Genomic DNA, 14,335 nt, shown 5'->3' on the forward strand with positions numbered 1-14,335 from the left:
ACCCAGGTGCCCCTAGAATGATTTCTGTAGTCATACGTGTGTATTAAGTGCTAAGTACATTTATGTTAGCCAGTATATGTTATATGCCACTTACTTACCCCAATCTGTATTGTTTTGAGAGCACTCATTTCCATCATTCATGTTTTTCTCCAAAGCAAAGTTGTTCTGCTATTACCTACGATGAGTCTTGTCTTACTGAGTTCAATGGCCTTTGGTAAAAAGCATTTCTTCTAGGCTGAGTGCTGACTAGAAGACAATTCTTTATTTAAAAAAGATAAATTTCTAGCTATCTATAAAAACCAAAACAGTTACTAACTGCCCAACCCACAGCTACAGAAGATCATATTATTATTAATAATACTATGTTTAAAAAATAATAATAATACTATGTTTAGTTAATTGCTGCCACTTATAAAGCACTTACTATTGACAAACAGAACGTGCCTCACTGAACAAATATTATCTTGCTTAATTTGTCCAGGCTGCTTATTGACTGATGGAGATTTTGCCATATAATCATTTCATGCCCACTTATGCTTGAATTACAGTAGAAAATAAAAGAGGAGGGGTAAGAAATAATGAACATTTTCATTCTCAGTAAAAAATCTTGTATCTAGAGCTTTAAACAAGAAACTCTGCTTCTACTTTTGATGGACCAGATTCTCCAAAGGGCGCTGTTTTTTATTTTATTTTATTTTATTTTATTTTATTTTATTTTATTTGTTTATTTTAAAGAGAGAGAGAGCAGAGAAGAGGAGTGGGGAGGAGGGGAGGCAGAAGAGAGAATCTTCAGTAGGCTCCAGGTTCAGTGTGTAGACTGTCACAGGGCTCAATCCCAGGACACTGGTGACCTGAGCAGAAATCAAGAGTCCAGTACTCAACCAACTGAGCCACTCAGGCATCCCCATAGGGCCCTCTTTTTACAAAACACTAGATCCCAGCTACATTAGAATAAACACAAGGTAGATTCTGGCTCCTGAAAAGAAACCTAAATTGAGAAACATGAAACTATGCTTTGACAATGACCCATGAGAGCTGTTCACAACCAGCCCTTATGATTACATCCTGCATTTGGTACTGGCCACATTTGTTGTCGTTTTGGCTCACTGAAATTCCAGAAAGGGACTTGGGTTTTATCTCTCTTACAACCTAGCCACCAGGTATTTGATTACACTTCACATGTCTGAAGTGACAAATTTGATTATGTGTCATCATATGTCTTGTACCCCTTTAAAGGTTGTGTGTTTCAACATTTGTCAGAGCTTTTATTTAATATATTGGTCAAATCATAATCTTCCTTTCCACAAAATTGTGTGATTGTTGGGCTTATTTTTTTTTAATTTATTTATTTTTTTTAATGTTTACTTATCTTTTAGAGACCAAGAGAGACAGAGCACAAGCCAGGGAGGGGCAGAGAGAGAAAGAGACGCAGAACCCGAAGCAGGCTCCAGGCTCTGAGCTGTCAGCACAGAGCCTGACACGGGGCTCGAACCCATGAACTGTGGGATCATGACCTGAGCCGAAGTCTGTCACTTAACTGACTGAGCCACACAGGTGCCCCTGGACTTATTTTTAATACATCTTTATTATTTCCAACTGAATTGCTTTGCTCTTACTTGATTATAAAAACAAACAAAATAAACAAAAACCTGTAAAGCCTTAAACAGAAATCATTAAAGTCATACATTTAAGTGAAGGGATAGTCCCTAGCCCCTGGTTTAAAGAGAAAAGCAATTCCTTAAAGGGCAGTGCACTAACCAATTAGCTCTTCCCAACTAGTTTGAATTTGTTAATCAGATTAAACAGGGCCACTGATTGAGGAGAAGGAGGGAAAGGGAAGAGAAAGGCAGAGAGAATGGCACACAGCCAAGAAGAGATAAAAATGAGGAGCTGAAATGTTAGACCTTTAGACGCTATGGATTGGCAATGTCAAAATAAAGGGAAGCACTAACACAAGATCCACAAAGATAATTCCAAATATTTCAAAATTTTGCCTAAGGCTAACTCTAAAAGACAAAAACATATCTCGGAAAGGTTGTCAACAGTGTAGGAGAATTTATACTTTATTTTACCTAATGGAAACAAGTGAGAAAAGGAGTGCTAAGCTGCACTGAAAGGATGTTTTCTTCCTCTACATCAAATAAATACTAAATTTTCATCCACCTTTTTTCTAAACATGCCCTAACTTCCCACTCAGGAGTCCTGTAGATTTCAAGCATTAATTCATAATTGTGAAGTCAATGCAATTCACAGGAAAAGCAGATGAGCTATCTTATTCTTAAGTTAATATCTTTAAAGAACAAGAAAAAATGGGGGTTGGCTGATTGTTAATACACATCATAAAGGCAAAGAGGTTGAAATAAGTTCTACTTTTGACAATGTTATGATGCATGTGGTTTGCACAGTATGTTGCTTTCAAATCCAAACACAGAGTACAGAAGGAAGGTGCGTTTCAAGATCAGAGGATTGTTAAGGGACAGTCTGGCTCCTCTGTGTTTGCACTAACCCCAAATTAAATATCAGAAGATTCTGTCACATTGGTTTAAATTTTTGCTCAATTTTACCTTACTAGAAGGAATAGGCAGCTTGTTCTCAAAGTAAACCGGTAATGAAGAACACAGAAAAATCATAGATCTACTGATTGCCTACTGACTTAAAGACAAACTTCAAATTATAAAAAGTTATTTTGAGTCATGTTAAAAATTGTAATCACTTTCACATTTAGTAATGTAAGAAGTGGTTTTAACTTCCTAAACCAAAAGCATCGCTGGAGATTTCCTGACCCCTAACTTTAAGAGTATGTTTATTTCCTTAAAAAAATATTTGTTGAGTGACTACAATGTACTTAGCACTCTTATAAGTCTTGGGGATATGTCAGCGAACAAGAAAGTCTACATGCAAAGAATTTTCTAGCGGGGTGAGGCAGTGTGCTTGTGCATATGCATGTATGTGTGCTTGTGTATGTGTTTGTGTGGGTGTGTGTTTGTGTAGGAGTAACAGAACATGGACTGTAAATAAATAGACAAATGGGAAAAATACAAAATTTTAAAAAGTACTACTGAGGAGAGAATTACTCAATTACTAGTTAAGATTTGATGGGCAGGGAAATTTAGATTAAACTAAGATTAAACTATTTAAACTAAGATCTCAAGTGACGAAAGGAGTCAATGAGGCAAAGATTAAGTGGGACAGTTGGCCCATAAGCTTCTGGATGGAAATGAGGGAGAGACATCCAGTGTGGCTTTATTGTATTGGCCGAAAAAAAGTGCTCCAAGAAAGCTCCTGGATTAGATGGGGCCTAAATTGTATAGAACTTTGTAGCTATTTGGATTCATTCTAATTGTGATAGAAAGTCATAGGGAACTTTAAAGGCTAAAATAACTTGATATATAATTTTAAAGCATCTAGTTTGTATGAATTGTTAGCTAAAGCACAATCAACATTTTATGATGAAAAAGGTACAGTAGCCTATCCATGGTGTCCATCATTTTTTGTTCATTCTCAAATAGTTGAGTGCCACTCTGGAGACAAACACTGTACTCCTTGCTAGAGATAAATGTAAACTAACTCAAACATGGGTTCTTACTCTCATGGAGCTTACTTGCTAAGAAGAAACATAAACATTAATTAAATAGCCACACTAAAGATATATAATGACCATCTCCAAAAGTGTTCTGAAGAAAAGGAACAGCATTATATCTAAGCATGTAATAAAAGATCCAAATCCAAATAGGAAGTCATTGACAGCTTTATGTGGACCGTGATCAAAAACATGAGTAGCAGTCAACAGATGATATTTACTTTAAGTGCAATGAAAGTTTTAAGCCAGCTTTAAGCAGAAGGATGACATGATTCAATGTGAGTTTTAAAGTGATCATTCACTCTGGCTTCAGTTGGAGGATAGATTGGAGGGAGAGCAGAATGAATGTAGAGGAGGCACATTAGGAGGTCCACTTAAGAGATAATGGTAGCTGAGAACAGAATGAAGGTAACAATGAAGAGAAAAATAAGATTCCATGGATATTGAGATGATAAAGGTAATTGGTCTTGGTGACAGATTAGATAGGAATAGTGAGCGATAGGAAGAAGGAAATGGCCCGAGCAAGTGGATAAATGGCTATGTCATCTGCTGTGAGAAGGATAGTGAAAGAGGAAGTTTAAAAAGAAAGACCATGAATCTGGTTGTGTACATCATGAATTGTGGTATCTTCAAAACATCCAAGTGATATGTCAAGTCAATAGTTGGATATACTGATATACCAGAGAAGAGCTCTAGGCTAGAGAAATAAATCTGGGCATCACCACGGTAACCAGAACTGGCAATGTGTTGAAATTTCCTAGCAAGATACTCAAAAAAAAAAAAAAAAGCCTATTTATGACCTTTAAGAAACTCAGGATTTGATGACCCAGTAGAAAGGAACATCTTCCAAAGGGCATCTGATAGCCATGACAAGAGAACGTCAAATAATGTCAAATTTTTATCAAGAACTATGAAAGGTCTGGTAGTTCTCCCGAAAAGAAAGTTAATAAGCTAGTCTGTTACTGTCTTGTGAATACCGGCACAACACACAAGATTCCTGGGTTAGAGACAAAGGACTTTATTAGTCATAGCAAAAAGAGTGGTCGTAGGAGCAGCACGATGGTCATGCTGGTTCTCCATATGTTCTAAGCGTCATGGAGTGATGCGGAGTACCCATGATGGATGCCGGCACATGCAGTGGGTTGCATTATAGAAGAGCAACACTAAGCTTGAAAGATTAATCACTTTCATAGTTAGATAGAAGCAAGCATGCTCTTTAACTGGAAGAAAATGCTACCTTATTCCTCAGTATTTGCTGAAAACACAACCCTGAGAAATGACACAAGAGTAGTCAAGGACTTGAATTCTTGGCAGAGTCAGGAAAAACTTCCAGGGGCACTCAGGCCTATTGGAGATTGTATCTTCCAACAATGATCTGAAAAGACAAAACAAATTGAGGCCAGGAAAAAACATCTCAAAAGGATTTAGCAAAATGGAGATCAGCGTTAGCTTGATCAGAAGCAATTTCATCAGTGTGGTGTAATGTGAAAACATATTATAGTGGAGTGAATGTGGGGTGTGGAAATAAGGTCACAAACACAGAACTGTTTTTTTAAGAAGTCCAACTCTTAGAATATAAAAACAGGAATGACAACTTGAAGTGGTATATTAAAATGAGAAAGGATGTTTTTGTTGTAAGTCTGGTCTTTGTAACTGCTGATGGAAATAATCAATGAAATGTTCAAAGATCAGAATATAAGATAATGTTAAATTTTCATTAATCCTGTTTAGGATATTGTTTTGGGTTGAATTGTGTCCACTGCCCCCCACCCCCAAAAGACACTGAAGTCCTTACCCTCAGTACTTCTGAGTGTTACCTTATTTGGCAATAAGGTTTTTGTAGATGATCAAATTAAAATGAGGTCATAGAGTGGGTCCTAGTCTCATATGACTTTTTATAAGCATAAAAAGGGGAACTTGGGACACAGGACAGACCCATAGAGGAAGGAAGATGTGAAGACATAGGGAAAATGTCATCTCTATAAACTGAGGAACCCCTCTGAGGCCACAAGATTAGGACAGAGTCATAGAAAAAATTATCCTTCACAGCCCTCAGAAATGAACTTCGCTTACATTTTGATTTCAGACTTCTAGCTCCTAGGACTATGAGAGAATAAATTTCCTCTATTTAAGCCACCCAATTTGTGGTACTTTCTCAAAGCAGTCTTTGGAAATGAATATAGACATCATTTTCAGAAAGACTGAATTCTGATTATAAGAAACAAAAAACAAAGATTAAAATTTTCATACTGATGCATAGGGGCACTTGTACCCCAATGTTTATAGCAGCACTCTCAACAATAGCCAAATTATGGAAAGAGCCTAAATGTCCATCAACTGATGAATGGATAAAGAAATTGTGGTTTATATACACAATGGAGTACTACATGGCAATGAGAAAGAACGAAATATGGCCCTTTGTAGCAACGTGGATGGAACTGGAGAGTGTGATGCTAAGTGAAATAAGCCATACAGAGAAAGACAGATACCATATGTTTTCACTCTTATGTGGATCCTGAGAAACTTAACAGAAACCCATGGGGGAGGGGAAGGAAAAAAAAGAAAAAAAAGAGGTTAGAGTGGGAGAGAGAGCCAAAGCATAAGAGACTCTTAAAAACTGAGAACAAACTGAAGGTTGATGGGGGGTGAGGGAGGGGAGAGCAGGTGATGGGCATTGAAGAGGGCATATTTTGGGATGAGCACTGGGTGTTGTATGGAAACTAATTTGACAATAAATTTCATATAATAAAAAAAAATAAAAATAAAATAAAATTTGTTGGGATACAAATGTGAAAAAAAAAAGATTGAAACTTTCTGAAAACTTTATTTCACTGCATTTCAGTAAGACAACAATCACAGCATATGTCTTTTTCAAGAGTGAATCATGTTGAGAGCACTACTAAAATATTCATTCTTAGAGAAATCTCAAAAAAGGAAGTAAAAGAAGAAGGAACAAAAACTCTCATGGAAATCTTCCCTTAGCAAAATAAGAAGTCCAATTCAGACAGCTTAATTCATACTCAAATACCAACCACTTTGTATTTGTTAATATTTTTTTAAATGGAGAATACAATTTCTTTTAAGTTACCTGAAAAATGGTAAAGTGGTTAATTTTTCAAACTTAGTGTTGCTCTTTGGGAATTGGCTTTCTGAAATGGTCTAAGCCAGTAAGCAATGACTCCTCCAGACTTGAAAAAAATTACCAACCACTATGGTTTTATGTTTACTCATCTTCACATAAAGAATTACATTAGATTACCTCCCAGAATGATTATAGGAATTATCTCAAAAACATATGTTTTTAGTATAAGTGCCTTTTCTTGTACAAATTGAACACATAACAGGCTTTCTTGCTGCTGAAATAATTCTTGATTACTTACCAGTAACCTTTATTCTTATATGTGATTCCTATGCTTTTGACACAGATGTCAAGAATTTTCTCTTTTTCTTAATTTATATTTTTTCTTACTCCAGTTTCCCTAAGTATGACTTTCTAAGGTCTGCCTATACTCATCGGGGCCCAGCTATAGTTAAAGGAAGCCCACATTGCACCAACAGCTGGTCAAGGGCTTTCCAGTAGGCAAACAATGGTCAATCCTATTTAATATAGCTCAGTTTATATGGTCTCTAGCTCCAAAATATTTTCTGTATCTTAACATTATTATTATCATTTTTTGAGGAAGTGAAAATATCTCATACTTCCTCTCATGAATCAGTCTTTGGGATATTTCCATTTAGCTTTCCAAATGCCTACAGATATCACATGAGTTTCTACTTGTAGCAGGATTGAGACGTAAGTCAAAGACTCTGACCATGTGATCACAGAAATATTCCAGCAAAACCACAGGTAAAGAAAATGCTCATGGAAAACCCAGAAGAATATCTACCCATTGGAGCAAATGGAAAAATAAAACTGGTCCAAATTGTTGAAGTCATTTCAAATTATTGCCAATTCCTCAGAACATAGACTCCTGTGATGAAAACAAAATCAAACATTCATAGTATAGTTCACAATTACCTATCTTGGTCCCCTAGCTTTTTGGAAAAACATTCCAGAGTAAGCAGTGAAGGCTACACTCTCATTGTGCAGGTGAGTACTCATCAAATAAAAAAAAATAGTTCAATCATCTGAAAAAATCTTCCTACAAAGAGCAAAATAGCAGGCATACCAGCCTAGCCTTGCACACTAGCTATGTGCACAGCATAATTTCAAAATAGCCTCTAGTCATAATAGTTCTGGAAATATGTTGTGGTATTATCAAGACAAATAAAACATGAAAAGTCCATTTATTTATAAAAACAAACCCATCTTAACTTTTCATTTATACAAGTATGCTTTTGTAAAGTGGTTTGCCTCTCAAAAAATAAAGCTTACATTTAAGAATTCTGCAATATCATTGGGTGCCTGAGTGGCTCAATCACTTAAGCAACTAACTCTTGGTTTCGGCTCAGGTCATAATTTCACAGTTTGTGAGTTCAAGCCCCACATCAGGCTCTATGCTGACAGCACAGAGACTGCTTGGTATTATCTGTCTCTCTCTCTCATTCATCCTTCCCCAGCCCGTCTCAAAATAAATAAGCATTTAAAAAAAATCCCTCAATATCAGGATCCTAAAAATTAGCTTTATATTTATTATTATCATCCCTACTATTATTATCTAAAAGCTATTTGGAGTATTAGTAACTAAGAATGTAGTTACACACATATACACACTTCAATATGATTGTATAGTTTATACTAAATTGTTTTAATTGCATTATTTGGGTATAAATAAACTCCTAGAAACTAATATAAATATTTTCCCCCATAGAGCAGTAGTTTGGCTTTGGGGGCAAAAAGAGGGGAAGGGATATTCTATATAAAAATAATTTAAATATTTGGGGGAAAAAACTTTTCACAGTTCAGTACCCTAGAGATTACACTCAATGTTCTTTCTTAAATTTATTTCTCTATAAATTAAATTCAGACAGTAAAGTACTATATCCATTATCAATTTTTTTCCAGTAGCTGAGCACATTCTCAAGAGAAAAACATACTATTAAAATTATATAGGGTATTTGATATATTTATTAAAAGAAATGGTTATTTAATGCTCTTTTTAAATGCATGAATTTTATTACTTAACTATGCTTATTTATAACGTGAATATAATCAGTTTTAAGCATAGTGAAAGAATGTTTATAATACAATTCTATCATAAATATTTTGAAATATAACTGAGGACTATCCCAGAGATCTTTTGATGTAATTAATAACATATTATCCTGAGATTTTTGGTTTTGGTTTTTGTTGCTTTTTTTTTTAGCGGGGGTGGGGATTGTGATCTGCCTTTTACGTTGTTTTCACTGAGAACTCCGACAAAAGTAAGGAATGAGGATCATTAAAATTAAATATACACTTTCTTAAGCTGTCCTGAAATAGAATCGGAGACGACTACCCTCACGTGTCATCATGAATACATCCCCTTTGGAATGTATTCAGCAATCAGTTGAAAATGAAAAAGCAGAATTAAGGAGGATGAAGGGACTGGGACAAATTTAAATGTCATTCAAATAACAAGGAAATTGAAACTCTGAAAAAGGAAGAAAAACCCCAAGAGAAGACATCATAGAAGAAAAACATTAGGCCAATGTATGAGGCTTGGGAAAATGTCACCTGAGTCAGGCAAAATTATATATCAGAATATGTGTAATGTTTGGGGTATTTCAGGAAAATTTCCAGGGACCAGACTTCCATAACAAGTCATAGTGTAATGAGTCTCTGAGGGAGATTAAGCAAAATTGCCCTTTCTCCCTTTCTTAAAAAGTACAGATTTATTATTGATTTTAATTTTTAACACACAAATGCTACATTGGATTCATTTGGACAATGTCTACTAAGTATACAAAAACTGAAATTAATAAGATTATAATATTATTGTTTTTAACATGCCAGAATTGTGGATTCCAGCTCCATATAGTTATATTTATAGATGTCACACACATTCCAACCCTGCCACCAGTGCTCAAGATACCCTTGAAATAGCTCTCAAGCCTGTAAGTACATTAAGTAGTGACAAACTTCCTTTTGAAGGTATGCTTGATCTTGGGGCACCTGGGTGACTCAGTTGGTTGAATGCAGACTCTTGATTTCTGCTTAGGTCATGATCCCACGATCGAGAGTTAGAGTCCCTCATTGGTCTTGGCATTGAGTGTGGAGCCTGCTTAAGATTCTCTCTCTCTCTCTCTCTCTCTCTCTCTCTCTGCCCCTCTCCCTGCTCTTTTTGTCTGTCTCTAAAAAATAAAAAATAAAATAAATTTTTAAAAATCGAAGGTCTGCTTGATCTTTTCAAACAACTATATAAACATAGTTTATAGTTTAAACTACTATACACAAAACTCTTGTTAAAATCTTAAAAGTCCTCTCTTAAAAACTGAGAACAAACTGAGGGTTGATGGGGGGTGGGAGGGAGGGGTGGGTAGGTGATGGGCATTGAAGAGGGCATCTTTTGGGATGAACACTGGGTGTTGTATGGAAACCAATTTGACAATAAATTCCATATATTAAAATAAATAAACAAATAAAATCTTAAAAGTCCTCACCATTCCTTCTTCATTTCCCTTCTCATCCTGGTCCTTCTCCCCTTCAAATACCCAACTAGATGTTCTCAAGCCTGGCTACACTAGAGTATTTTAAAAAAATACTTTTGCCTGCAATGTACCTCTGGAGTCGGGCTCATACCCTGGTATTTTTCAAAAATTTCCACAGATGGCTCTTTTGTGCAGCCAATGTGGAGAAAAACTGATTTAGACAATTTTCTTCTATTGCCTCAAGGAGGGGATGTGATAAAACTGACAAAGAAAATCTTGAGTCCTTTTCTATCTTTGTGCGTCAGAAGTCTGTGTCATTAAGAGAAAGGTTTAAAGAGTTGATGCCTCGCCTTGGACTAGTAAAAGATAGGAGATATGAAATGATGGTTCACACCTTCCCAGGAAGAGAGGGCTAAGACAAAAAAGACAAGTCACAACCAAAGGACAATGTGAGGAGGATAGAGCCAGCATTGGGGACTGTGTAGTCTCTTAAAATCAGTCTAGATCCCAGCTCCACACGATGGAAGCCCTTAATCACCCACAACAGGGATCACATTAGCTGTTTCCTCCCATCACATCCATTGGCAACAACCTTTTGTAGTACCTCATGCTTCTCCCGGATGAGCCAGTTTGTATCTTGAGAGCTGGAGTCTGTCCTTTCTCTTTCTAACTAAACCTTGCAGCTTCTACTTGTAAACCCCAGAGAACTGGATGTGATAGTCTTTTCCTATAGAATTACTTATGTCAAATTTTCAAAAGGATGAAAAAGGAAAAAAAGAACATTTCAATTTGGGGAACGTATCATGAAAGGTTTTTTCTGTTTCTTTCCCTCTGTCTTTAAAATGTATAGACAATAAAATTCTTTATAATTATTTAGTGCTTATATTACAACAGGTTATCTCATTTTATAGATGAGAAATATAGAGCGAATAATCAGGAATTATCCTTAGTCACAAAACAAAACAAGCCCTGAACCTATTCTTTAGCCTACAAAATCTCTCCCATTTGGGAACTGAATTTTATGCCACCTGGCTCCAAAATCCAAGCTTACAATGTCAGGCAGTACTTGGAGAAAACAGCTGCATACAGATCACTCTGAAGCTCTCATAAAAATATATGGTAGTAACATTTTTTTCTTTTTAAAAATGTTTTATGAGATCCCCCATAGTATCTTTTGCTAGTCTTGCTGTAAAAATAATGTTTATGGTGATTGAATATACTTTCAGTAAATAGCTTCTGTGGCTATCAAATGACTGTTTTTCTTCTGCATTTAATCACCTGGGAGGAAAGAAATGATGGCAAACAGATTTCACTGCCTTAAACAATATTTGTTAAAGAAAGACTTTTGCCCTGGAGCATCTTACTCAGAAAGTAATTTCCTGGTCACTGCTTTGGAGTCATTGCCTTATTATTTAGGATTTTCTTTTTCTTTTTTCTTTTTTTTTAAAGCATGAATCAGCTCTCTTTTTTTCTTTGTCTTCCTCTATCTACATAGCTCTGAAGTGACATCATGGTCTCTTAATATCACAGTGAGTGAACAGCACTCCCAATTTGTTTGAGACTAACCAGGCTCAGATATTTCTGCATTGGTGATGTTGCAAGTATCATATTTTGTATTTTTTTTTTAATTTTTTTTAATGTTTATTTATTTTTGAGACAGAGAGAGACAGAGCACGAACGGGGGAGGGTCAGAGAGAGGGAGACACAGAATGGGAAACAGGCTCCAGGCTCCGAGCTGTCAGCACAGAGCCGGACGCGGGGCTCGAACTCACGGACCGCGAGATCATGACCTGAGCCGAAGTCGGCCGCCCAACCGACTGAGCCACCCAGGCACCCCTCATATTTTGTATTTTTAAGGGCCCAAAGATGTTTCAGTAGACTGTGGATTCATGTAGATCTATGTGGGTCAACTTAGTTATTTGGCTTTTGGTCTTTTTTTTTAATGTTTATTTATTTATTTTGAGAGAGAGAGAGAGAGAGAGAGAGAGCGAGCGCAGGGAGGGGCAGAGAGAGAGGAAGACAGAGAATCCCAGTCAGGCTCTGCATTGACAGTATACAGCCAGACAAGGGGCTCAAACTCATGAACCCTGAGATCACGACCTGAGCCAAAATCAGAAGTCCGATGCTTAACCATCTGAGCCATCCAGGTACCCCTTAATTATTTGGCTTTTGAAATAAAAGCTATCCTGAAACTTGTTATCCAGAATAAAATGTAATATTTTTGAAATTACTCATGAAGCAAATTGACACTAAACGTTAAGTAATCCATTTTTCAGTAGATTTAATATGTAAGTTTTCATGTAGGCATCAGGTAGATTTTACAGGCTCTAGTAATAATATTAACAGCAACAATGATAAAACTGCAGCAAATATTTTGGGATTTTATATAAAGTAGATTAAATACCATTGAAAGACAAAAATTGAGTTGGAAGAAAATATTTCCTAAGGGAAACCAAACGGGGCGCCTGGGTGGCTCAGTCGGTTAAGCATCCGACTTTAGCTCAGGTCACGATCTCGTGGTCCATGAGTTCGAGCCCCGCGTCGGGCTCTGTGCTGACAGCTCAGAGCCTGGAGCCTGTTTCAGATTCTGTGTCTCCCTCTCTCTCTGCCCCTCCCCCGTTCATGCTGTCTCTCCCTGTCTCAAAAATAATAAATAAATGTTAAAAAAAATTTTAGGGGAAACCAAACATTAGTCAAATGAAATATAAAATAAATGATAGTGTCCTGAGAAATAATCTGGCCTTGTAAAGAATGCTGTGAATATGCAAAATATTTAAATTAAAAGAGAGTATCGCTAATTAACCTTTGCAGTGGTAATCTTTCGGTTATTTGGATATTATCACTATTTTTCTGTACCAATTGCTCTATAAACACACTCTCAGGATGAGTTACAATTCTGCCCAGAAAAAAAATCATGAGAAAATTATTTTATTTATGTTATAGCAATATTTGTGAACATCTGGGTTGAAGAGAAACTTTACAATGATTTTATAGCCTTGATGATTCTGATCTTGGTTTGTCCTCTCTGCTACCCAGCTACAAAAATTAAATCCTGATTTTTAACTAAGTTCTTTCTCATCAAAAAATATGGGTTCACTTTTGCTCCTTATGAGTTTGCCCAAAATAATAGTAGAAATCCTAATAATCAGTTGCTTCAACTTGAGAACATTTATCACTTTTAAGAATACATGTAATGATACAGTAATATGTAAGGCAGAGTTTCATCCAGTGTTACAGTGACCTCTGAAGAATGCAAAGATCTTTCCTAGCATTTCATTCTTTTTGCCATTGCTACACCATTTAAGTCTTGACATTCTGCCTTCGGGAAACAGCAAAGAGTTGGTTCTCTGTAGTGGTGACCCTAGCAATTCTCACAATTGTATGGCTTTTGCAAAACAATGAGGCTGTACTAAATTGAGTCCCCTGTCACATATTCATTGGTGCACTACATTTGCTCCTCTAATCTCTAGCAAGCAAGGAAAGGTGTGAAGGTCATCTGGTCACTAGTCTTTGGAGAGTAAGAAAAGTCAAAAATTAGCCACTGCCATTTACAATATTGATTGGGTCACAAATGGACCTGGAAAGGAAGGATTTAGAATTAACAGGAAACAGGGTTTGGGGAAAATAAATCCTTGTTTCTTCTATTTCCCAATAAAGATAAGAGGGTCTAAGAACCAAGTCCATTTCTGGAGTTTCAAAAGTGTAACTTTTAACATTTATTTATTTTTGACAGAGGGCGGGGGGAGAGAAAGAGACACAGTGTGAGGCAGGGAGGTTTCAGAGAGAGGGAGACACAGAATCTGAAGCGGGCTCCAGGCTCTGAGCTGTCAGCACAGAGCCCGAGGCAGGGCTCAAACCCACAAACCGTGAGATCATGACCTGAGCGGAAGTGAGACACTTAACTGACTGAGCCACCCAGCTGCCTCTCCAAAAGTATAATTTTTAATGAGGCAAAGAACAGAGTATTTGTGGCTTCCTAGTTGTTGTTTTTAAGTTTTACAACATAGCATTTTAAAATGACAATCGCCAATCATACGTGTGTGTGTTTGAAATAGACATGCTTGACATTATTATACTGATCAACTATTACCACTTTTGAAAAGATATTTATTAGTCAAGTTACTGACAACTATTTTAATGCAAAATAAAACTGAGACTTTACAAGCCTGCTGTGTTTATACAGCA

The 14,335-nt window shown here is 36.4% G+C and overlaps 1 long non-coding RNA gene across 2 annotated transcripts in view; it reads right to left on the reverse strand.

The window, feature by feature from the left end:
• LOC132683772 (uncharacterized) overlaps positions 1 to 14,335 on the reverse strand; it is a 330,738-nt gene that overhangs the window by 149,232 nt on the left and 167,171 nt on the right. For both annotated transcript variants that reach the window (XR_013557763.2, XR_009612375.3), the window contains exon 2: positions 4,818 to 4,955. This is a non-coding gene — a long non-coding RNA (uncharacterized LOC132683772). The remainder of the gene's footprint in view (positions 1 to 4,817; positions 4,956 to 14,335) is intronic.

This window comes from Panthera onca, chromosome C2, assembly GCF_046562875.1.
Source record: "Panthera onca isolate mPanOnc1 chromosome C2, mPanOnc1 haplotype 2, whole genome shotgun sequence".
NCBI lineage: Eukaryota > Metazoa > Chordata > Mammalia > Carnivora > Felidae > Panthera > Panthera onca.